The 23,470-nt window shown below is 49.2% G+C and overlaps 2 pseudogenes; both read right to left on the minus strand.

The window, feature by feature from the left end:
• Positions 1-14,865, minus strand: part of LOC131916216 (zinc finger CCCH domain-containing protein 15-like) — a 37,160-nt pseudogene extending 22,295 nt beyond the window's left edge.
• A 6,950-nt stretch (positions 14,866-21,815) lies between these two features.
• On the minus strand, positions 21,816-23,006 carry LOC131916219 (small ribosomal subunit protein uS5-like; annotated as a pseudogene).
• Positions 23,007-23,470: the final 464 nt, after the last annotated feature.

The following is a 23,470-nucleotide window of genomic DNA, read 5'->3' on the forward strand; positions in this document are numbered from 1 at the left end:
CTAAGTCACATAAATCAGTGCTCTGGAGGAGATCAGAAGCTCACGGTCAAATCTGAGCATGGTCTGCAGGAGGCCATGTTGAAATAAAAAAAAAAAAATGGCCTTTGCAGAGGTAATCAAGCCGGGGGTCAGCTTCCTTTTTTTTTTTTTTTTTTTTTTTTTTTGGGCACATCTCACTATGCAGCTCACACTGGCTTCACACTTCCTGTCTCTGCTTCCTGAGTGCTGGGATTGCTGGCATATACCACCACACCCTGCTACATCATGGTTACTCTAAGCCAGTGGTTCTCAACCTGTGGGTTGAGACCCCTTTGGGGAGGTCCAATGACCCTTTCACAGGGGTCAACTAAGACCATGGGAAAACACAGATATTTACATTATGATTCATAACAGTAGCAAAATTACAGTTAAGAAGTAGCAAAGAAAATAATTTTATGGTTGGGGGGGCGGTCAGTCACCACAACATGAGGAACTGTATTAAAGGGTCACAGCAGTGGGAAGGTTGAGAACCATTGCTCTAAGGCATTCAGCATTTGGTCATTTATCATAGCAGCCTTAGGACCATAACAGTACTGTCGCTGCCCCCATCCCCCCTTTATGAAACAGGGTTTCACTGTGTGACCCTGGCTGGCCTGAGCCACCTCTGCTGGGCCCCAAGGTCATGTTCTAGACCAAGGGATTCTTGCTGTATAGGGAGATCGCTTTGTCCTCAACACAAACCATCCTGTATCCTAGTTTGTCAAATAGACCACATTACCCTGTACCCGGGCCTGTCAGAGCATAATCACCAGCCAGGCTATTTGTTTTCTGCAACCGTCCGTTCAAATTCTGATTCTATCGTGTGCTATGGACTAGAGCCCTAACCATGTCAAAGTCCAGTTCCCAGCATGTAAAGCAGGGACAGGGTCTTATTTAGGGTTTCTGCTGCTGTGATAAACACCCTGACCAAAAGCAACTTGGATAGGAAAGGGCTCATTTCATCTTATACCTCCACATTATAGCCATCACTGAAGGAAGTTGGGGTAGGAACTCAAGGTAGGAACCTGGAGGCAGGAGCGGAAGCAGAGGCCGTTGACGAACACTATTTATTGGCTTGCTCTTTGTGGCTGGCTTAGCTTGCTTTCTTATATAACTCAGGACCATCTGACCCGGGGGCACCCCCACCCCACTCCATGGGATCAACCCACCCACATCAGTCATCACTCAGCAAAAGCTCCCCAGGCCAGTCTGGTGAGAGTGCTTTCTCAACTGATGTTCCCTCCTCCCAAATGACCCCTGTTTGTGTCTTGTTGACAAAAAACTAACCAGCACGGATAGGAACATCACGAATTACTTGGACAGTACCCTGCCGAGCTGGGCTTAAGGAGAAATGGCTGTCAGGAGCCCAGCTGTTGCTTCTCCGGGCCGGTGCCAGATCTCTGTACACCCAGCCCAAGGACTTCCTGGAAGAGTGTGCCATCTCAATGAGGGTGTGTGGGTGGGGTCAGATAAACACAGCAAAGAAGTGCAGGGGGTGGGGAGATGTGTCGGGAATAGGAAGAGCCCACCTAGAGGTGCTTGGGTCCAGGAAGGCTTTCTCAGGTCAGAGGAGGCCTGAGGTCAAAAGAGAAGGGACAGGAGAGAGTCGGGCAGGCATTCTGGGCAGGGAAAACAGTGTGCAAGGGCCCGGGTACAGGGTAATGTGGTCTATTTGACAAGCTAGGATCCGGGGTGGTTTGTGCTGAGGACTGAGAGATCTCTTCACAGCAGGGATCCCTTGCTCTAGAACATGACCTTGGGTCTCAGGGCATCACTGGGAGGTATTGGTAGTGCTGTTGTCTTTTGAGACAGAATTTCATGTGGCCCAGGCTGTCATCGAACTCCCAGAGTAACTGGGGATAACCTTGAATTCGGATCCTCTGCCTTTACTTCCCAAGTGCTGGGATCACAAGTGTGTGCCACCATGACCTCAGGGTGCTTTGAAGCAAATTCATATTAGCACACCCAATTAATGAGTTGCTCCTTAGACAGTGCCCCATTTTGTATTCTAGACCAGCAGACTCTTTATGCCACTTGAGGTATTTTCCATCCATTGGGTTGCAGGTGGGAAGAGAAGTAGAGGGCCAGGATTCTCCAACTGGGATCCAGAGGCTTGTGTCTGGATGACGTTCACCTGACGCTGACCTCCCTGCTTCTGGAGTCCCATAGCCCTGGAAAGCAGAGCTAAGACTTGGCTTACATGGGAGCCTGTCAGACTCTGTGGATGCCGGGATGGACCAAGAAGACACCTTACTCTCCTCCAGAACTACTAATGGATATGGGAATGTCCCCTGGTGCCCAGGCCTTCGACATCTGAAGACAGGCAAAGCTGAAACGTGCAGGTGCTTCCTGCATGAGCTCCGGCTAAAAAGCATTCACCCCATATTCCTCACCTTGAGCCCAACGCTCCACACCATCCCCCCAGCTCCAGAAGCAGGCAGCCCAGACGTAGGATTAGAACCTACCTCCGTGTGCCCCAAAGCCTGGGCACACAGGCACTAGCTTCTCAGCCTCATTTGCACCCTTCTTGACCAGCAAATTTCAAGTGTTTTGTCTGGAAGCAGGTGAGCAGGCTGAGAGGAGGGGGAACAGTCAGTGTGTTCGACTTTCCTCGCTCCCTCACTCCTCATACTTCTGGCCCTGAACGCTTCCTCCAGTGGAGGGCTTGATGAAGTCTCTTGCAGAACTAACTGGGATCAGATCAAGCGAGACCCTGCTGGGCCTGGCCCCCAGTGAGTTTCTGGCTCCCACCCTCATGCTCCTCTGAGACCCAGCCTAAAATGACATCATGACTGATGTCCCTAGCTGTGTGACTTCCTAAAAGTCTTCAGAGGCTTCCAGAAAGTGCCCCTTCTTGTCTGGCTCCTGCTAACTCTAGTGTTTCTGGGGTTTTGATGGGAGCCCCGTACTTGGAAGGAAGAGTAAAGCCAGCATGTGCCTGTTCTTTGGTACCAGAACTTCCTGTGGAAGCCCGGCTGGTCCTTCTGTACAATGCAGTATGGTATGGGCCCCTTTGTCTTGCTAAACTCCTGAACACCGTGATGACTCCCATTCCACAGGACGTGTTCTTGTGCTCATCTACCCCACAGGCAGCCTTGAGCCCCGAGTCCCCACTCTTCTGTCCAGGTCCTAACAGCCAATTTTCTCAACAGTTATTCTATCAACCCTAACCCTTCCCCATAAAAGGGACCCCAAAAGCCAGTGAGGGGCTGCTCTTGGAAACCCCGACTCGGGGAGGCAGTCGTCTGGCCAGTCCCTTGTGCACTGCTCAATACAGCTTGCTTTAATCTGACGCTGTGGAAATGGTCCCCCTCTCTCAAGTCTACCATTCCCTCCTCGAATCTCTACTTCCCTCACTGATGAACCATGACATGGAAGTGTAACCCACATAATCCCTTTCCTTCCCAGTTTGCTTTTGGTCATGGTGTTTCATTACAGCAATGGAAATTTAACTAAGACAACACACAAGATGTTTTCTGGAAGCTTTAAACCCACTACTGGGCTGGAGATGTAGCTGTCAGGAGAACACTCACTTAGTATACTCGAAGCGCTAGACCCACGTTCCATCCCTAGTACCATGTAAACCAGGCATGATGGCACACATGTAACTCTAGTAAATGAGAGATGGAGACCGGAGGGTCGGAAGTTTAAGGTCATCCTTGACTACATAGAGAGTTTGAAGTCAATCTGAGCTACATAAGACCTTGTCTCAAAAACAAAATAAAACAAAACAGAGAAACTAAAACATAACTCAGCTCCTGCGGCTGGGAGCTGAGTCCGGGGAGATGATGGAGGCAGACCGTGGAAGCCCTGGGAAGGCTCTGAGTGTGCCGGCTTCTCAGCTCCTCCCCACTGCTCGGTGCTGACGTGAGTCAGGGTTCTCAGACAGGATGACCTGCTGATTCATCCCAGAAGAACGGGAAACGTTTCCCCTCCCTCATCTCCTTTGAAAAGCACCATTTCTATTCTCAGTAGCTGTGTTTGCTTTGGGCCAGTGAAGCCTCGTGTGTGTGTGTGTGTGTGTGTGTGTGTGTGTGTGTGTGTGTGTGAACTGTAGTACATTATTCAGGACTAGTAAAATGTTGCAAAGGACAGAATCAGAACTAAATTGTCTTATATGAAAACAATGTATCTTGTATGTCATGGGGAGTTGGTGATGGGGTATCTTGAGGCATGGCTGGATCCAGGGTTCTGGCCGCAATGCTAAGATCTGTACTTCCTCCAGGGGCCTGTCTCCACATGCTGGGTGAGTGAGTCCTTCAAGCTCCCAGATTGATTCCCTCCTACCAGCCTAAGAGAGAATGCCCTTGCTCAGAAGCGCAAGTGAGAGTCTCAGGGAACAGTTTTACTAGCTGAATTTGGATCCCATACCCTTGGATTAGGTGATCCAGAAAGCCATGCCATCATCGGCCAGCTGTGGCTGCATGCAGGATGTGGCAGGAGAGCCTGGGTTGGGCCCTGGAAGGAGGAACACTTCACAACTAAGGTCAGTGACTCAGGGATCCCCAGGTTTCCAGAAGGGTAGAGGTGGGCTGGAAGGGGCTCATGGGAGGTATTGGAGGGTGGCTTCTATCTGGCCGAGGCCTGTCCCCTAGAAGAAGGTCTCAAATCCTAATTTCATCAAACTGGAAAAGTCATCTCTCTCCCAAATGCCAAGAAACTAGCTCACACCGTTTGTGGGGACGAGTTCTACATCTGAGACTGTCCTCCACTGCCCTTGTCTCGGAAACCACTGGGGACTTGATTAGGAACCTGGCAGCTGGAGACAGCTCCTGAGTTTAAATCCCACCCTCTGCCCTGATGACCTGTGTGACTGTGGGCTTGTTTTTCAAACTCTCTGTGCCTGTGTTCTCTTATCTGGAAACACACACACACACACACACACACACACACACACACACACACACACAGAGGGATCCTGAGATTTCCTGCCTGCTGTGACCACCTCAAGGATTCAGTGAGGTTCCCAGAGCTGGGTGACCTGTGTGTGTGTGGAGGCTGAGATCCAGCTCTGCGGGCTGACTCCCAGTTCTGGGCTTTGTTGTGGAATATTATTTTAAAATGTGTTACATTCATTTATGCTGTGGAACATTTGTTTAATGATGCAAAGTGTGTTGCATTCTTTTATGTTACATTTGTTTAACTCTGTGAAGCTGTGTTACTTTGCCTGTCTAACACCTGATTGCTCTAATGAAGAGCTGAATGGCGAATAGCAAGGCAGGAGAGAGAAATAGGCAGGGCTGGAAGGCAGAGAGGATATAGAGAAGAAAAAAAGCAAGAGCAATCAAGGAGCAAGAGAAGGAGGAGGACTCCAGGGGCCAGCCACCCAGTTACACAGCCAGGCACGGAGTAAGAAGAAAAGGTATACAGAAACAGATAAAGATAAGAGCCTAGAGGCAAAAGGTACATGGGATAATTTAAGAAAAGCTGGCTAGAAATAAGCCAAGCTAAGGCCAGGCATTTGTAAGTAAGAAGAAGCCTCCATGTGTGATTTATTTGAGAGCTTGGTGGTGGGCCCCCCAAAAGAGCTGGGAGCCATAAGAGCAAAGAAAACAGCAGCTACAGGGCTCCCTATTGGGTCGGCAGGGGCTTGCCGAGTGCATGCACGAATGGTCAGAAGGGAGCCCATGCTGACTCTGAACCACTGAGGTGTCCTGTCTACTGTCTACTGAGTCCTGTCCTGGACTCAGTTCCCCAGCAGCAGATCTGGGTGACATTAGGCTGTGACACACCATTGTGATACCTGGCCACTGTGACCTTCAAAGACTTGCACTGTTCCTGCTTCTCCTCTGTGCCCCAGGCTCCTTTCTCTTCTGGCCAGCTCTAACTGGGAACCACACAAGGACAATTTGGGAATACGATCTGCTCAGTTTATATGAAGCAGCATGGCACAGTTGTCTGCCCACTTTCCGGTTCTTTTGTCCACAGCTGGGCTGCTGTGCACCTTGGCTTCTGCTCTGTGACTCTCATCTGCTACAGCTCTGTCCTTTGCATGCTGCTCTGAGTGTGCAGAGGGTCATGTTGGGACTCAGGCTCCTGGTTTATTTGGAGCTGGGTTTTGAGCAGGGTCTTCCTATTAGTCCAGGCTGGTCCTAGATTCATGATTCTCCTGATTCTTTTCTTTCTTTCTTTCTTTTTTGTTTTTGTTTTTGTTTTTTCGAGACAGGGTTTCTCTGTGTAGCTTTGGAGCCTGTCCTGGAACTCACTGTAGCCCAGGCTGGCCTGGAACTCACAGAGATCCACCTGCCTCTGCCTCCTGAGTGCTGGGATTAAAGGCGTGTGTAGTGGGTAGCCATTCCAACCTTGATCTGGAAGTTCCAACCCCCATTGAGGCTTCGGTAACTGTCACACCTACAAGGCAGGGCCAAGAGAGGACCTTGAAGACCGGAGATCCAGATGTGCCATCTCTCTTGATTCCTGGACCCTGGATGCTGGAGGAAGACCAAGCAGAGTTCTCCAGAGAACACCGCCAGACTGCGCTGCGTCTTTCCCAGACCCTGCAAACTACCTATCCCTTCATTTGTAATTACGCCACTAAATAAATCTCCCTTTTAACTACGTGGAGTGGCCTTAATAATTTCACCAATAGGCGTGCACCACCACCGCCTGGCGATTCTCCTGCTTCTTGTTCTAAGGGCTGGGATTAGAGACCTGTGGGATCCTGCCTGGCTGAACCCAGCTCCTGCCTCCACACCATTCCTCTTTGACACCCCCTTTCCCTCCCCTCCTGTTCCTCTTCTCCCTTCTTTCCTCTCCCCTCCTCCTCTCCCCTCCTCCTCTCCTGTTCCTCCTCCCCCTCTCATTCCTCCCTCTTCCTTCTTCTCTTCCCCCTCCCCACTCTTCCTCCTCTTCTACTCTCTCCCCTCCTCCTCTTTCCCACTCTCCTGCTTCTTCCTCTTCCTTCTTCTGAGGCAAGGGTCTCCTGTGGCCCAAGCTATTTTAGAACTCACTATATAGCCATGAAAGACCTTGAGCTCTTGATCTTCCTGTCTCTACCTCCCAAGTACTGAATTACAGATATGCACCACCATGCCCGGTCTACACAGTGCTGGCATTACAGATGTGCACCACCATGCCTTGTCTATACAGTGTTAGGATTACATATGTGCACCACCATGCCCGGTCTATACAGTGCTGGGATTACAGATGTGCACCACCATGCCCGGTCTATACAGTGCTGGGATTACAGATGTGCACCACCATGCCCGGTCTATACAGTGCTGGGATTACAGATGTGCACCACCATGCCCGGTCTATACAGTGCTGGGATTACAGATGTGCACCACCATGCCCGGTCTATACAGTGTTGGGATTACAGATGTGCACCACCATGCCCTGTCTATACAGTGTTAGGATTACAGATGTGCACCACCATGCCCAGTCTATACAGTTTTGGGATTACAGATGTGCACCACCATGCCCAGTCTATACAGTGCTGGGATTACAGATGTGCACCACCATGCCCGGTCTATACAGTGTTAGGATTACAGATGTGCACCACCATGCCTTGTCTATACAGTGCTGGGATTACAGATGTGCACCACCATGCCCGGTCTATACAGTGCTGGGATTACAGATGTGCACCACCATGCCCGGTCTATACAGTGCTGGGATTACAGATGTGCACCACCATGCCTTGTCTATACAGTGTTGGGATTACAGATGTGCACTACCATTCCTGGTCTATACAGTGTTGGGATTACAGATGTGCACCACCATGCCTGATTTATACAGTGCTGGGATTACAGATGTGCACTACCATGCCCAGTCTATACAGTGCTGGGATTACATATGTGTACCACCATGCCTGGTCTATACAGTGTTGGGATTACAGATGTAAACACCATGCCTGGTTTATACAATGCTGGGATTACAGATGTGCACCACCATGCCCAGTCTATACAGTGCTGGGATTACAGATGTGCACCACCATGCCTGGTCTATACAGTGTTGGGATTACAGATGTGCACTACCATGCCTGGTCTATACAGTGTTGGGATTACAGATGTGCACCACCATGCCTGGTTTATACAGTGCTGGGATTACAGATGTGCACCACCATGCTCGGTCTATACAGTGTTGGGATTACAGATGTAAACACCATTCCTTGTCTATACAGTGTTGGGATTACAGATGTGCACCACCATGCCCGGTCTATACAGTGCTGGGATTACAGATGTGCACCACCATGCCCGGTCTATACAGTGCTGGGATTACAGATGTGCACCACCATGCCTGGTTTATACAGTGCTGGGATTACAGATGTGCACCACCATGCCTTGTCTATACAGTGCTGGGATTACAGATGTGCACCACCATGCCTGGTTTATAAGATGCTGAGACTAAACCTAGGATATTTCTCTTGTGTGACAAGCACTCTACCCATGGCCACACCCATCTCTCTTTTGGTTTTCTGAGACAGCCTCACTGTTACTTAAACTAGCTTTGAACTCACACCAATCCTCCTGCTTCAGCTTCCTGAGTGCTCAGATGACCAGTGTGTGCCACCACTGGCTGCATCAGGCTAATCTGCAGCGTCACAAGCACGGGTTTTATCTGGTAGAGTTTGCATGTGGGTCACTAGGCCAGCCCAGGTGAGGTGTGAGGAAATTGGCACTGGCCTTGATGGGAAGGGTTGCCAAATACTGTGGTCATGTTTTTCAATCTGTCATGTTTCCTTTCTTAAGAAAGATCCTGTCATATGTGGAACAGTGGTGATAAATATATAAATGTTTAGTGGTAGTGAGAGTAAAAAAAAAAAACCCTGGGTAAGTGCTATTTATAACCCACTGTGGTGAATCCATCTGCTCTCAGGGTCTCACTATGTAGCTCTGGCTGTCCTGGAATTCACTCTGTAGATCAGGCTAGCCTTGAACTCAGAGATCTACCTGCCTCTGCCTCCTGGGTGCTGGGATTAAAGGCGTGTGTCACTACTATTCTGTAGCAACCTGTTATTTTTGAATGTCCAGCATCCCTTCTGGGACAGTAGCTACCTGTGTCCCCTTGCATTATAGTGGGCTGCCCTTTCAAACTCAAGGGTGGCATGTGATCAGGAATTTGGTCCCTGTCTCTATAGAGACTGGGCAGGGATATAGGCACATGGCCCACATAGGACCAATAAGACTTTTGCTGGGACAGTTGGGAAATAAAGGTTCTTCCCATGAGAATGCCCAGCTCACTGGGGCATACCTGGGGTTGCTGGGGACAATCTTGGCAGTCACAGGGGAAAGGCTTGCCTGAGGATGAGATAGCCAAGAGATGGAGAGAGCTGGGAGTGCTGGTGTGTGCCACCACAGAGGGTCCAACTTCTCGTGTTTGGATTAGGCATTCTGAAAAGCCCACAGGAAAGTGATGGTTTTAAGTAACCAATCCTGAAAGATGATCCTATTTTATTGTCTTTGGGAGAAGAGAGAAGGGAGGGTAGGGAAGGAGAGAGAGGAGAAGACAGGGATTGGAGTAGAGGAGGAACGGGAGGGGAGGAGAGGGGAGGAGGAAAGGGAGGGGAGGGGAGGAGAGAGAGGAGAAGACAGGGATTGGAGTAGAGGAGGAACGGGAGGGGAGGAGAGGGGAGGAGAGAGAAAGGGAGGGGAGGAAGGGTTCAGTTTGAGCTAGGAGGATCAGACCACGTTTCCTTGCAATCTTACAGCTACTAGAACATTCATTACTATGTGGCTAATAGATAATACAATCCAGAAATGTCTTCCTTAGTGGCTTTAGGTAACTATTTCTCTCTCCTGCAGATCTACCTTCCTGATAGCTCAGCCTTTTTAGATTCAAGGATAAGCTCCTAGTCACAGGGCACATAGGCTACCACAAAGCCCAGGCTTTGAATAAGAAGGCATGTCTGTGCTGGACCTTCAGAAGCTGAGCCTGCTTTGTTTGCTTCTGGGATGGATAGCATCAAGTGTGGAGAGTTAGAATGTTGCCAGTTCAAAGTGAGTTATAGTGGGCTATTATAGCTTTTTAAATACCATCCTCAGGGTACTGCATAACATGATTGTAACTAATACTCAAAACAATGGAATTACTTTAAAAAGATCTATCTAGGCAACCCTACTAAGATACATCTTATTCTCTGCCTTCCCCCATAAACCTCTAAAGTTAAAAACTTTAATCTTCCAGGGCTGCCCCCTCCAGTGGGTACTGGTACCTGTAGTATTGCAGAGAGAGGCGTCTGATTGGTCTCTAGGTCAAACTTAACAGGAGAGGAGATGGTGTGCTAAAGAAGTGGGGTGGTGGTGGTGCACACCTTTAATCCCAGCACTCGGGAGGCAGAGCCAGGCAGATCTCTGTGAGTTCAAGGCCAGCCTGGGCTACAGAGTGAGTTCCAGGAAAGGTGCAAAGCTACCCAGAGAAACCTTGTCTCAAAAAAACAAAACAAAACAAACAAACAAACAAACAAAAAACCCAAACAACAACAACAACAACAGAAAGAAGTGGGGACAGTCACGTCCGTCTTCACAGGAGGTGGGACAGCATGGCAGTGACTCTCATGCGTTGTACTCGCCTGGAGCCCTGGCTGCCCAAGTTTGTTTTTCCTGGGCTTAAGCTTGGAAGTCAGATGAACCAGGGCCTCCCACCCAGGAAGCAGGTTTGGCATCCCAGCCTGGAGTGTGCGTGCGCGGAAAGCTTTGCAGCTGACTGTTTATTCTAGGTCTCCAGGGGCCAGTGAGCAGGCAGTGGTCCGCCCAGTGTCTCCTGTGGCTGAAAGTGCTTACTGCCAAGCCTGATGATCTGATTTTGATCCCTGGGACCCACATGGTGGAAGTGTAATGATAGAGCACAGGAGGCCTTGGTGGGTTTTGGAGCCATGGTGTCCTGGGGTGGGTGAGACACACCATGCAGGCAGTGACAGTGGAAAGTTACACTGCACACGAGATGTCCATGTGGCAAGTTTATTTCGGGGGGAGGGTAGAGAGAATGGAAGAAAGGAGAATGGAGAGAGAGGTGGGGGGGAGAGAGGTGTGCGCTACTTCTGGTGAGGGGCGGGGAGGGGTTTTTTCCTCTTAAGGGGGCTTTAATGAAAGATGACGTCAGGAAGCTGGGTGGGTCCCCAAGGGGCGGATCCTCCATTTTGATTATTATAAAAAGGTGAGTTATGGATAGCAAGTTGGGGAACAAGGGTGCTGAATTTCTGAGATTGCTTCCTGCTGATTTGGGGGCAAAGTGGGAGGGGGAATTTGGGAGTCGGGGTTACGCATGTCAGGAGGTGTGAGTGAAGAAGCATCATCATGGAGTCCTCGGGCATCTGTTCCTTGCGGGAGCTGAGAAGGCAGGTTTCACAGTGATGTTCAGAAGCTTGGGGAAACAGCACACCAAATCAGGAGTGCAGGAGCCATCACATCTGCTGTTTCTCTAGAGGTGGAAATGCCTCTATTCATCCTGCAAAAGTGTCAATGAATTAGGAGATAACAGAGTTTTTATGAGTGGGCATGTATTCACCTGGTTGGCGTCCTTGGCTGGTGGTTAGGATCCTCCGAGCTGGTACAGGGGCTGGTGGTGTATCTGAAGAACCCCTAAGGGTTAGTCTTGGCACAAGTCTGGCAGGAGGGGTGGACCTATGCAGGGACCTGTAAGTGTGTAAAACCGAAACAGATTTACATCTCAGTGTCATAGCAAAAGGCTATGGCTTTGGGTTAAAAGGCATGAAAGTTTTTTAGAGCCTGGCTTCAGCCCAATGAAACATATCTTTAATTCTATAACCAGAGGAAATTTACTGAATGGAAGTGGTTGAGTGAGTGAAGGAGGAGGGAGGCTTCCTTAAACATCATCAGATCTGAGAAGGATATGTAAGTGAACAGAAGTGAGACAGCTTTCCTATACTCATATAAACAAACCTTAAAGCTGTTTCTTTTATCTAATTCTCCAGTAGATACTGAGAGCAGTCAACAGTAAAAAGTTACATTGAATTCTGTTCTGTGAGTTTATCTGATCTGGTAACAAGGTAAATTGTGTCTAGACTTAGTAGTAGCCCTAGGAGAGGGAGACCTGTGAGTTTTACATAGAGAACTGAGAAGGCAGCTGAAGCAAAGCCTGGTCATCAAATGGAATCAGAGATCTGAGAAGGATAAATTATATCTGAGTGCAGACCAAGCAGCTTTAGAATCTATTAAAGATGACAGGGACCAGTCCATACCCAGTTAGCCATACCCAGGTCTCCACATTGTTGGAGGCAGAAGTATCAGAACAGCATCAACTTCAGCCACCAGGGCCATAAGGTGGGACTTTTTCCCAGGGAAGAGGGACATAGGGAAGACTGACTTTACTTTGTCTAGGCAAAAGGGGTGCAATCAATTCCCCAATGTCCTGCTGTTTGTCCACAGTCTGGCCTGGGTCCTGGTGGCAGGTGTCATATTGGGGCATCTTGCCCAGAGGTCAGCATTGCCATCATCCCAGTGGAGACATTTTCTTCAGAGACCTTGGGTCACTATTAGGATCTGGGAGTCTCTGTCTGATATAATAAGCTTTTTGATCAACATTTTAAATGCCATATTCTGCAGATCTCTGAGCATCTGAGGACTGCCTGTCTATTAGGTAGGAATGGCTGACTATCAGCTTGTAGTCTCCAATATTTCAGCAACTTCCATAAGACTTACTGTCTCCTGAGAAGGCAAGGAAGAGTGACAGGGGAAAGATCCCAGGGCCGAATGGGAACAGGAGAAAAGGGGCTTGTGAGTCGGGGTGTAGCCCAACTCTGAGAAAAGGACTCTCTCTGGGTGGAGGGGGCAGAAACTCCATCATAGGATATATATCTTGTTTATCAAATATCTTATTTATCAAGCACATGCCATCATTTATTTAAATTCTCTAGAGGTATAAATCTCTAAGTTAGCTTTTGCTAATCTAAACAGATAAATTTGGCAAGGACAAGAAAGCTTACATTCTTAAGCCTGAATAGACCTTGAGTAAGGAGAGACACTTTTAAGCCATTGGCAGTGATATTTGCATTTATTACCATTTTAAGGCCCTGAGTTCTGATCTTTGAGTATAGCCAGATTATAATCCTGAATGATTTATATAGAAATAATAATTTCTTAAGGTCATATAATACCTTTTTGGTTCTGCATAGAGAAGGTCAAGTGTCTTACTCTATTGCAGAATCATTTTAGTTAATAAATCTATTAACTGACAATATTGGGTCCAGTTTCCCTGTATATCAATCAGTGGGCATTGGGTAGCCAATTAGTCCCCTATGCCAGGTTTTTTGTATCTTTAACTTGGCCTTCAGCCTATTTGGGGCAGGGGTGCAGGTGGGGGGTGATATACTCTCTTCTGTAGCTGCTTCAAGCTGAAATGGGGCGCAGGTGGTCAGAGCCCAGGGTGGCTAAAAAGCCAGTCAAAGGTATGGAGGGAACCCAGGCAATGGGGTATTTATCAGAAGTATGTGGTCATCTTTCCTGGCTGTAGAGAGAGGGAACAATTACATTTGGCTGTACTGGTCCACATCATATCATCCTTTAGCACATCTAGAGCTCGTGGTCCTTTGGAGCAGGTTGCAGCCATTGACATTTGGATGTGCCTGCCAGCCAAGGTAGACTAGAGACAGAAGTTAAAATTTATAAACCTGTTTGGAGCCTTTAGTCCCATGGTCTTAGTAATTGGGAAAGGGAGACCAGGAGAGAGAGAGAGAAATACCATCCTCAGGAATAGAGAGGCAAGGAAAACTCCTTTATCTGGAGCAGGGGTGGGACATCTGAAAAACAGCGGTAGACTCATACCTATAAGTTTATATTTGGAAGACAACCAAAGAAAGTCCAACATCCTGAGTTTGTGACCCAAACTGCATCAGAACTCTATTAAAGGCGCCACTGTGGGAGGTCACTGGGTCCCACACATAGGAGCTCGAGAGCAGTAGCAGAGGAAAGCAGGCCTTGACTGGAGGCTCGAGTCAATGCGTGGCCTCAAGGTGGAGCTTTCCTGACCTCCTCTGTACAGATGATCTGAGCACTGGGTGCCCCGGCCATGCTTGAGCCATTGACAGGAAGTGACCTTTTGCCGCACTTAGTAAAGATGGCCCCTGACCACGTGATTGCCCTTATCAAATATGGCAACTGATCACATGGTCATGTGGGTTTTTTGTTTTCCAAGACAAACTGAATAGATAAGGAATAGAGAACCTCAAGCATTTAAAAATCAGGCAGAAATACAGTCAAATACATTTCTGTGGCTCATCTACCACCCCTTCCACTCAGCAGCTGGAGGGGCCTGGGACCCCCAATTCACCGGCTCCCAGCTCACTTGCTGGCCTGGGGCTGGGCTCAGGGCTATGCACCATCATGCCATCATTCACCAGGAGAGCTCGAGTGCCCCCCATTGGGCTACCACACCAAGTTGGGACATTCCTGGCCCCCATGCTGGTCCGGCAAGAGGGACAGACAGCTGTAGGAGAGAATTTTTTCTGGACTAAGAAATACTGAGGCCAGTTTCACATCCAAGGGGATGGTCAGAGGCTGGTAGCTCCACCAGAGACCCGAGTGGTGGTATTGAATGGAAGGCAAAGCAGCCAGTGACCAAGAAAGCAGGTTTGTTACAGGCGGGAGGGAGCAGATCTGCCTCGGGTAGAGGCAAGTAAGCGGGTACCTTTTGGCGGGCCCTGCCAAGGTATGCCACCAAACAGACATGCCACACGCAGCAGAGTTAGTGGGAGAGGTTTGAGGGAGGAAAGACAAGTGAAAGACCACGTCAGAGTAGGGGCAGGCCCTGATCACTCACAGAAGTCAGACATGTCCCAAAAAATCACAGTTCCCATGGATGAGAGGGGGAAAGGAGTCACTACAGCTTGTAGCTGTGGGCGTCCCCAGGGCTGGCGGAGAGCAGAACGAGGACCAAGCCGTCGAAGAGGGCCATCGCCACACTCAACAGGGATCAGCTTAGCCTGGTTAAGCCAGAGGAGTCTCAGCACCTAGTACTAGAATTTTTGATGGGGCGAGAACAAGAATTGAGCTCCAAAAGAGAATCTCAACCACAGGAAAAGGTCAGCAAAAGCTGAAAGGCCTAAAGGAGCTGTGGGCAGCTCCAGAGGAAGTGTAATAACCCAACTGAAACTTATGCGATTGCCACCAGTGGGGTGGTGAGCGATCGGGTGAGCCCGAGTCTGTTGTGAGTAGACTGGTCCAGGATCCTGGCGTGCGAGGGGCTGCCGGGAGGGCCTATCCGAGTCACGGAAGCAATGTAATGATACAGCGCAGGGGGTCCAGGTGGGTTTTGGAGCCAAGGTGCCCCATGGCGGGTGAGACTCGCCATACTGCACGGATGGTGGAAAGTTACTCACAGGGCAGACAGGATGCCCACAGGGCAAGTTTATCTGTGGGGAGGGTAGAGGGAATGGAAGGACAGAAAAGGGGAGAGAGAGAGAGAGAGAGAGAGAGAGAGAGAGAGAGAGAGAGAGAGAGAAGGAGGAGGAGGAGGAGGAGGAGGAGGAGGAGGAGGAGGAGGAGAAGGAGAAGAAGGAGAAGAAGAAGAAGAAGAAGAAGAAGAAGAAGAAGAAGAAGAAGAAGAAGAAGAAGAAGAAGAAGAAGAGAGAAAAAGAGAGGTTCTGTTACCTCTGGCTGGCGAGAGGGTCTCAAGAAGGGAGGGGTTTCCTCTTAAGGGGGCTTTAATGTAAGATGACGCTGGGCGGGTCTCCAAGGGGCGAGTCAGAATACTAACAGGAAGGAGGGAACTGACTCCTACAAATTGTTCTCTGATCTCCATGTGTACACAATCTCACACACACACACACACACACACAGAGAGAGAGAGAGAGAGAGAGAGAGAGAGAGAGAGAGAGAGAGAGAGAGAGAGAGAGAGAGGTGACCTACAAACATGCTAAAGGAATAAAATACTTTTGGGTCTGTTTTTTTTTTCTTTTTCTTTTATTTTTGTTTCTGGTTTTTTGTTTGTTTGTTTGTTTGTTTGTTTGTTTGAGATAAATCTCCCTTGGCTAGCCTGGAACTTACAGAGATCTATCTGCCTCTGCTGGTATTAAAAGTAGATACCACCACACCCAGTTCATACAGATTTTAAAAATTAGAGGAAACCTTTCTCCACCCTTTGGTCTCTCTTGGAAAAAAAAAATCAGAGGGACTCACCAACTTTCCTACCCAAAATAAATAGGCTATATCTGAAGCCAATGACTCCTCAGTTCCCCTTCTAAACCTGAGAGGATGACATGTCAGGATCTAGAACAGTTGGTTTATAGGGCTAGGGTCCTAGGAAGCTCCAGGGAGAGCTGGGAAGAGATGCAGGGGAGGCAAGAGCGAGCCAGGCCTGGCGGCACACACCTGTCACCCCAGCACTCAAGGAGTGGAGGCAGGAGAATCGGGAGTCTACCTGCCTCTGCCTTCCACGTGCTGGGATTGCAGATGTGCACCACCACCTCTGCCTTTGACGGCTTTGGTTGTTTTCATTACTTTAAATCATGTATATGCACTATCTGGCTTTGGTTGTTTTCATTACTTTAAATCATGTATATGCACTATCTGTGCACCTGAGTGCAGGTGTTTGCTGGGGCTAGAGCCACCAAGTCCTGTGGAGCTGAAGTCACAAGGTGGCTATGAACCCCCTGACATGGTCCTCTGGAAGAGCACCAGCCTTTGGGTGCTGCATCCACGTACTGCTCCAGGGACTTGCCCTGCCTGGGCTCCTTGAGGATATGAAGAAATGACAAACACAGGCAGACACAAAGGAAAGCTGGGGATGGGTGAAGGGAGGCAGGACTATTACACACAGGTAAACGGGAGGCAGGACTATTACACACAGGTAAACGGGAGGCAGGACTATTTATTACACACGGGTAAACAGGAGGCAGGACTGTTACACACAGGTAAAAAGGAGGCAGGACTGTTACACACAGGTAAACAGGAGGCAGGGTTTTTGCTATACAGCTGAATCAAGGAGACAGCTTTAGCTAACCATGGTAGGAGCACTCACTGTGGAGGAGCAGTCTTCAGGCTGTAAACATCTGGGGTGGTGCTATGGTGGTCATTTTCTTCACATAGTATCAATATTTGTATTCGGACTAGGAAGGAAAGCTTTGCCTTTTTCCCATGAGTCTATGCCCATGTCAACAGCACACATTTACTCAGGACTTCCTCTGCTCCCTACACTTCTCTAGGTGGGCTTTTTTTGTCCTGCCTGCCAGCTCCCAAATAACCACATGAAGACTTCTTATTAATTATGAAAGCTTGGCCAATAGCTTAGGCTTGTTCCTAACTAGCTCTTATAACTTAAATTAATCCATCTTTATTAATTTATTTTCTGCCACGTGGCTTGAGGCCATCTCCTACATGCTTCCTGCTTCCTCTGCATCTAGCTGTGAATCTTCTCTTCTTCCCAGCAACCTCTCTGCCCCAAAAATCCTGCCTAGCTATTGGTCGTTCAGCTTTTTATTAAACCAATCCAAGAGACACATCTTCACAGTGTACAAAAAGGTTATTCCATGACACACTTTGTTTTGTTTTGAGAAAGGGCTTCATGTAGCCCTTGCTGGCCTTGAACTCTTGATCCTCTTGCCTCTTCCTCTAAAGTGGCACATCCGGCTTTTATTTTTTCAGTTATGGTTTTTGGTGTGTGTTTGTGTGGTGTAAGTGTGTGGTGTATGCACATATGTGTGCAAGTGTGTGTGCCTGTGTATTTGTGGAGGCCAGGGGAGAGTGTCTGGGTTCTCCTTGCCACCCTCCCTACCCTGTTCCTTTGAGGCAGGGTCTCTGCCTGAATATCCAGCTCACCTTTTGTTTCTCCCTAGCTAGAATGGTAACCAGCGAGCCCCAGTGATGCCCTCATCTCTGCCTTCACAGCCCTGGGTTGCACGTGAGCAGGAGACACACCTGGTTTGTTAAGTGGCTGCTGGAATCTGAACCTGAGCTCTTATAGTTATGCAGCAAGACTAAGCCCTCCCTTCAGCCCTGGCCTGTGTCTTTTGAGATAGGGTCTGTCTTAGTCAGTGTTCTATTGCTGTGCAGAGACACCATGACCACCGCAACTCTATAAAGGAAAGCATTTAATTGAGGGGGCTCACTTACAGTTCAGAGGTTTAGTCCGTTATCATCATGGCGGGACATGGTGGCATGCAGGCAGACATGGTGCTGGAGGATTTGAGAGCAGAGAAGAAGCTATATCTTGATCCCACAGGCGACAGGAAGTGAACTCAGATATTGGGTGTGGCTTGAGCATATATAAGACCTCAAAGCCCACCCCCACAGTGATACACTTCCTCCAACAAGCCACACCTCCTAATAGCGCCACTTCCTATGGGGGCCATTTTCTTTCAAACCACTACAGGATCCCACTTTGCAACCCAGGCTGGCCCACAACTCACAGCCTCCCAAGTGCTGGATGATGGGAGTGTCCCACCTCGCACAGCCTGCCAGCAAGATGACAGGCAGAGCTCAGCCCACTTGTCCCTGCAGCTGGGCCCGTGGGCGGTCTCCTTCTCATCAGTCTGTCCAATCAGTCTGTCCCATCCACGTGCTAGTGGTGACTGTGAAGAAGATGAGGAGCTGAAGGTCGGGGAGGGGCTTGCCTGTCAGGGGACAGCATGGGCAGGCAGGACCAGCTCTCTGCAGATCTTGGCTTCTGAGAGCCTGTTCTGTTCCTTGGCCACCACTCTGTGACAGACCTCACAGCCTGCTGCAGGGAATGTCACCTCAGATGCCGTGTCCCCAGTGGCAACAACCTTGCTGTTCCTCAGCTACTCACAAAGGTTGAAACTTCAAGAGTAGCCTCCTCCAGAGACGCTAACAGCCAGCGCCCAGGAGCTTCTGGAGCTCCACGTCAGGAGAGTGTGCCCGGGACCCACCCTACAGCTAGACTGCTCCTTCCCCAGGAGTTGCTCTTTGCAGAGCTGATGCCTGGCCTGGAGAAGGCCCTGGGATCCATCCCCTTAGCTGCAAAACCCCAAACAGCTAAGCCCTTGATCCGCTGGTGTAGGTACTAGAGTTGTCAGGGTCAGAGCCTGGGCCAGGGCATCCCTGACTGCTGGGCTTCCCATCTTCAATTAAACAGACAAGTGACAGTGAGGAGACAGGAGATTTATCCAATGAGACCACGCCAGGAAGAGGGACAGAGAGGTCCTGTGACAATTTGGGGTCCCCAGTCCCCAAGTCCATCTTCAGGATCCTGATATAAGGTTTAGGTTTAAATACAGGGCCAGAGGCCTACATGGCTGAGCGGCCTAATCAGGGTACGGTCCCACCCATTTTCGTCATCTGGGCCCCAGACCCTCCTGAAGGTGGCCTGACAAGTTCAGGACCATGTAAAATCTCTTCCTGAGAGACAAGCTCCTCTGACTGCCCTTCCTTCCTCCAGCATGAGATCCCTGGGGACCTGCAGTTTCTTGGGGACCACTGTTTCAACAGTCTGACAGCGAGAGGGAGGCGGGAGGGACACAGCGTCCTGCTAGGCTCCTGTCAGGACAGCGCAGCATCTCCTGGGAGGGAGCACCCTGGGCTTTGACGGTAGCTTTTGTTGCTACAAAGTGTCCCAGTGTGTCTCCAGAGATCAGAACTCCGGGATGATAGAAAGCCACTAGGAGGTCAGAGGTATCAGCTGAGTGCTCACGTGGGTCCAGCCTGGCCTCCAGTGGAATCCTGGAGCAGCTGACTCATACCCTAAGCAGTCCTCTGTCCCTCTGTCCTCTCAGGGTCAAGCTCAGAGAGATGTGGGAGTGGTGCATAGGGAAGCCAGTCTGTGCTGGAGCTGGAGCAGGTGGGTGTTCCCCGGAGGCTGTGGGTGGGGGAGGGCAGGCCTGGGGTTATTTCCATCCAGGAAATAACCCTGTGTATGGGTGCTGGGCTGGGCTACCTGGCCACAAGTATGCAGTGTCCTTTGAGCACCGGTGTCCCCACCTAAGTCAGCAGCCGTTGCCATGGAAACAGCCCTGGAGTGACCTGGGTGCTTTCCTCCTTCTCTGTCCCACAAGTCCAGAGAGGGAAGAGCCTGCCTTTCCAGTGGATCCTCATCGCCCTGTCACAGAGGCCCCAGCATGCTCCTGTCACTGTCCTGGAAGATCACCTGACCTGACTTTCAGAAGCAGCCCTGGGTGGAAGTCTGGGTAGAACTTACAAAGATTGGTTTGGGAACACAGTGGTCCCCATGAACCTGTTGGTGCCAGGCATCAACAACCTTTTGTGATACCAGGTGGTGATTCCACAGCTACCAGGGAAAGAAAGAGCCCACGGAGGTGTGCGTGTGTGTGTGTGTGTGTGTGTGTGTGTGTGTGTGTGTGTGTGTGTGAGTTGCTGTTCCCAAAAGGTAGAGGGTAGGGGAGGTTTTGCTCTTAAGTAGTCGCAGGTTTACTGGTATTTCCCGGCAATGATAGGTGGCAGACTCCTCACAGGCCTGGCCCTGGTGGGTTCTAGGATTAATGAAAACACAGGACCTCCAGCTGTGCCTGAATGTCTGATAAGCAGCATATATATATATATATATATATATATATATATATATATATATAATTTATTTATACTTTATATACATTGGTGTTTTGTTTTGTATGCATGTATGTATGTGTGAGGGTGTCGGATCCCCCTGGAACTGGAGTTACAGACAGTTGTGAGCTGTCATGTGGGTGCTGGGAATTGAACCTGGGTCCTCTGGGAGAGCAGCCAGTGCTCCTAACTGCTGACCCATCATTTCTCCAGCCCCATAAATGGCTTTTTAAGTGTATCGTGTGTCACAGTGAGGCAACAGAGGTACTAGAAATTGATCATTGTTTACCTGGCATTCAGATTGAGCTGGGTATCATATGTGATACCCTGTCACATCCTGTAATCCAAGCACTTGGGAGGTCAAAGCAGAAGGATTGTCATGAGTTCAAAGCCAGCCTTGGCTATACAGTGAGTTCCAGGCCAGCCTGGGCTATATAGCTAGGGGGGCTTTGGGGTTCCTAGTCTCATTAATGAAAGAATTTAAGAATGGACTCAAAAGGAAGCTTGAGGAAGACTTTATTAGAGTGTAAAGAAAAGCCTCCAGGACAGGCTAGCTGCAAACCTCAGCAGCTGCCGGAAGGCGGAGAAGCAGAGAGGGGAGGGAGAAGGCCTTCCTGTTTGAGTTAAACTGGCAGAGGTCGGCCACATGACAGACAGGAGCCTCACGTCGGGGAGGGAGCTTTCGAGAAAGACTGTATATTCCCAGTTTGCTTCCTATTGCTGTGGTAAAGCACTGGCCTAAGGCAGCTCGGAAGGATCAGGTTTAGTTCATCTTACCACTCTCAGGCCACATCCCACCACCGAGGGAAGTCAGGGCAGGAACTCACGGCAGGAACCTGGAGCCGGAACTGACACCAAGGCCACAGGACTTGCTCCCATGGCTCACTCAATCTGCTTTCTTACACCACCCAGGCCCACCTGCCCTGTAGCGGCTCACTCACAGTTGGCTGGCTCTGCCCACATCTGTCATTATGAAAACGCCCCCAGACTCGGCCATAGGCCAATCTAAGGGAGGCATTGCCACAGTTGAGGTTTCTCTTCCCAGATGATCCAGACTTGTGTCAAGTTGACAAAACTAACATCACAGATCACAATGAGGAAGCCTGGAGTGGTAGGGAAGGCATGCTTAAAGAGCAGACAGAAGAGAAGGAAGTTACACTTTCCTGAATAATTCAGAAAAGCAAGTCGTTTCACAAAGCTGCATGTCTGTGCTGTGTAAAAGAGTGCTGGGAGACAGGGATTCTGGGAAGGAAAATTACCTTATCTCATTAAACAGATAATATTATTAAAGGGATAAAATAAAATTACCTTATCCCATTGAAAGGATAATATTGCACCCCCTCTCTCTTTTTAGACTTAATTCACTTTATTTTTCTAGTATAAAAACCCTTACGTGGTAGCCACAGCTGGAGCCTGGGTCCTGTGAATAGAGATTCTGGTGTGGGTTTTCACAAAATGGTCACTGAATTCCTGATGGGGAGACTTTGTGAACACAGTCTCTTTCCAGAGGTCAGGGGTCAGGTAGCTGTAGGTTTTGGAGATGGTATCAAAGGTGCCCAGGGGGGCAGTGCAGCCCCTGGCTGATGTGTAGCGGTCATCAATACTGGCCATCAGTAGCAGCTTCTTGGGAACAAGAGCAGAGATGATGCCAGTGCCTGGGGGTGGAGGAATGAGACCACCCAACACAGAGCCACAGCGGCCTGTCATCTTGCACAGAACAGTGTGGGGCTTGCCAATCTTATTTCCCCAGTAGCCTCTCCAGAGGGATGATGGAAAACTTGGCCAAGATGATGGCCTCTTGGATGGCAGTGGCTACCTCCTTGGAGTACTTAACACAAGACCAATGTGACCACTGTAGTCCCCAATAGTGACAAAAGCTTGAACCTGGTCCGCTGGCCAGCCCTGCTTCTGCACTGGCATGATCTTTAGAACCTCATCCTTCTGGGATGCGCACAGGAAAAAAAAAATCAATAATCTCTGATTCCTTAATGGGCAGGGAGAACAGGTAGATCTCCTCCAGGGATTGATCTTTGTGTCCTCAACCAGGTGGCCCAGCTTGGTGACAAGCTTCCACTCCTTGTCTTTGACTTTACCTCCATGAGCCCCATGGCCTTAACCATGGTCATTAGCCTCAACCATGCTGTGGAACAATCCTTTCTTATACTATAAATATGTCTTACTCTCATTGGTTAATAAAAAGCTAGCAGGCTGGTAGCTAGGCAGGAAGTTAGATGGGAAAACCAAACTGAGGATGATGGGAAGAAGGAGGGTGGAGTCAGGAGAGACACCAGCCAGCCACTGAGCAAGCAGAACGTGTAAAAATGAGGTAACAAGCCATGAGCCATGTGGCAAGGCATAAATAGAAATATGGGTTAAGTGTAAGTGTTAGCTAGTAACAAGCCTGAGCTATAGATCAAGCATTTGTAATTCATATTCAGCCTGAGTTGGTTATTTTGGACCTGGCAGTTGAGACAGGAAACACCCATCTACACAACCACAGCCAAACTGCTGTCGACCTCTACGGAAGCCTGAGTCCCCAGGTCCTCTGGGCTCTCCCACTGCACTGGTATCATCTGCCATTGGTGTTCTTCCAAAGAAGAAGAAAGTGCACCTGTCTCTTTAGCACAACTAAGGTGAGGAGCGAGTCCACCTTCCTGATGGGTGGTTGTGAGAGCCAAAGTTACATTTTAAGTTTTAGTTGCTGTGCCTTGGAGATCCATGAAGCAAAAATGCCTCTGATTTGCAAGCCCCTTGCCCAAGGACAGTTAGTTCCTGAAATACTGGAGGCTACTGTTTATGGGAGATAATAAGCCACATGTTTTAACTCCCCTAAACAAGTGTGTTTGACCCATCTGCACTGATGTGCTTGATCACATGTGGGTGGGAGGTTTGTAGGCAGGAAATACATCAGGATGTATGCTTGCACCTGATTGGACCTGATGGGAAATGCAATGAATTATGGGTTTTCCTTCTTAAGCCTTTGCCATACTTGATTCTGGGCCATTTCCTGGGAACCTGGGTATGGATCTGGCCAGAGCCCATCC

This window comes from Peromyscus eremicus, chromosome 8a (assembly GCF_949786415.1).
Source record: "Peromyscus eremicus chromosome 8a, PerEre_H2_v1, whole genome shotgun sequence".
Taxonomy (NCBI): domain Eukaryota; kingdom Metazoa; phylum Chordata; class Mammalia; order Rodentia; family Cricetidae; genus Peromyscus; species Peromyscus eremicus.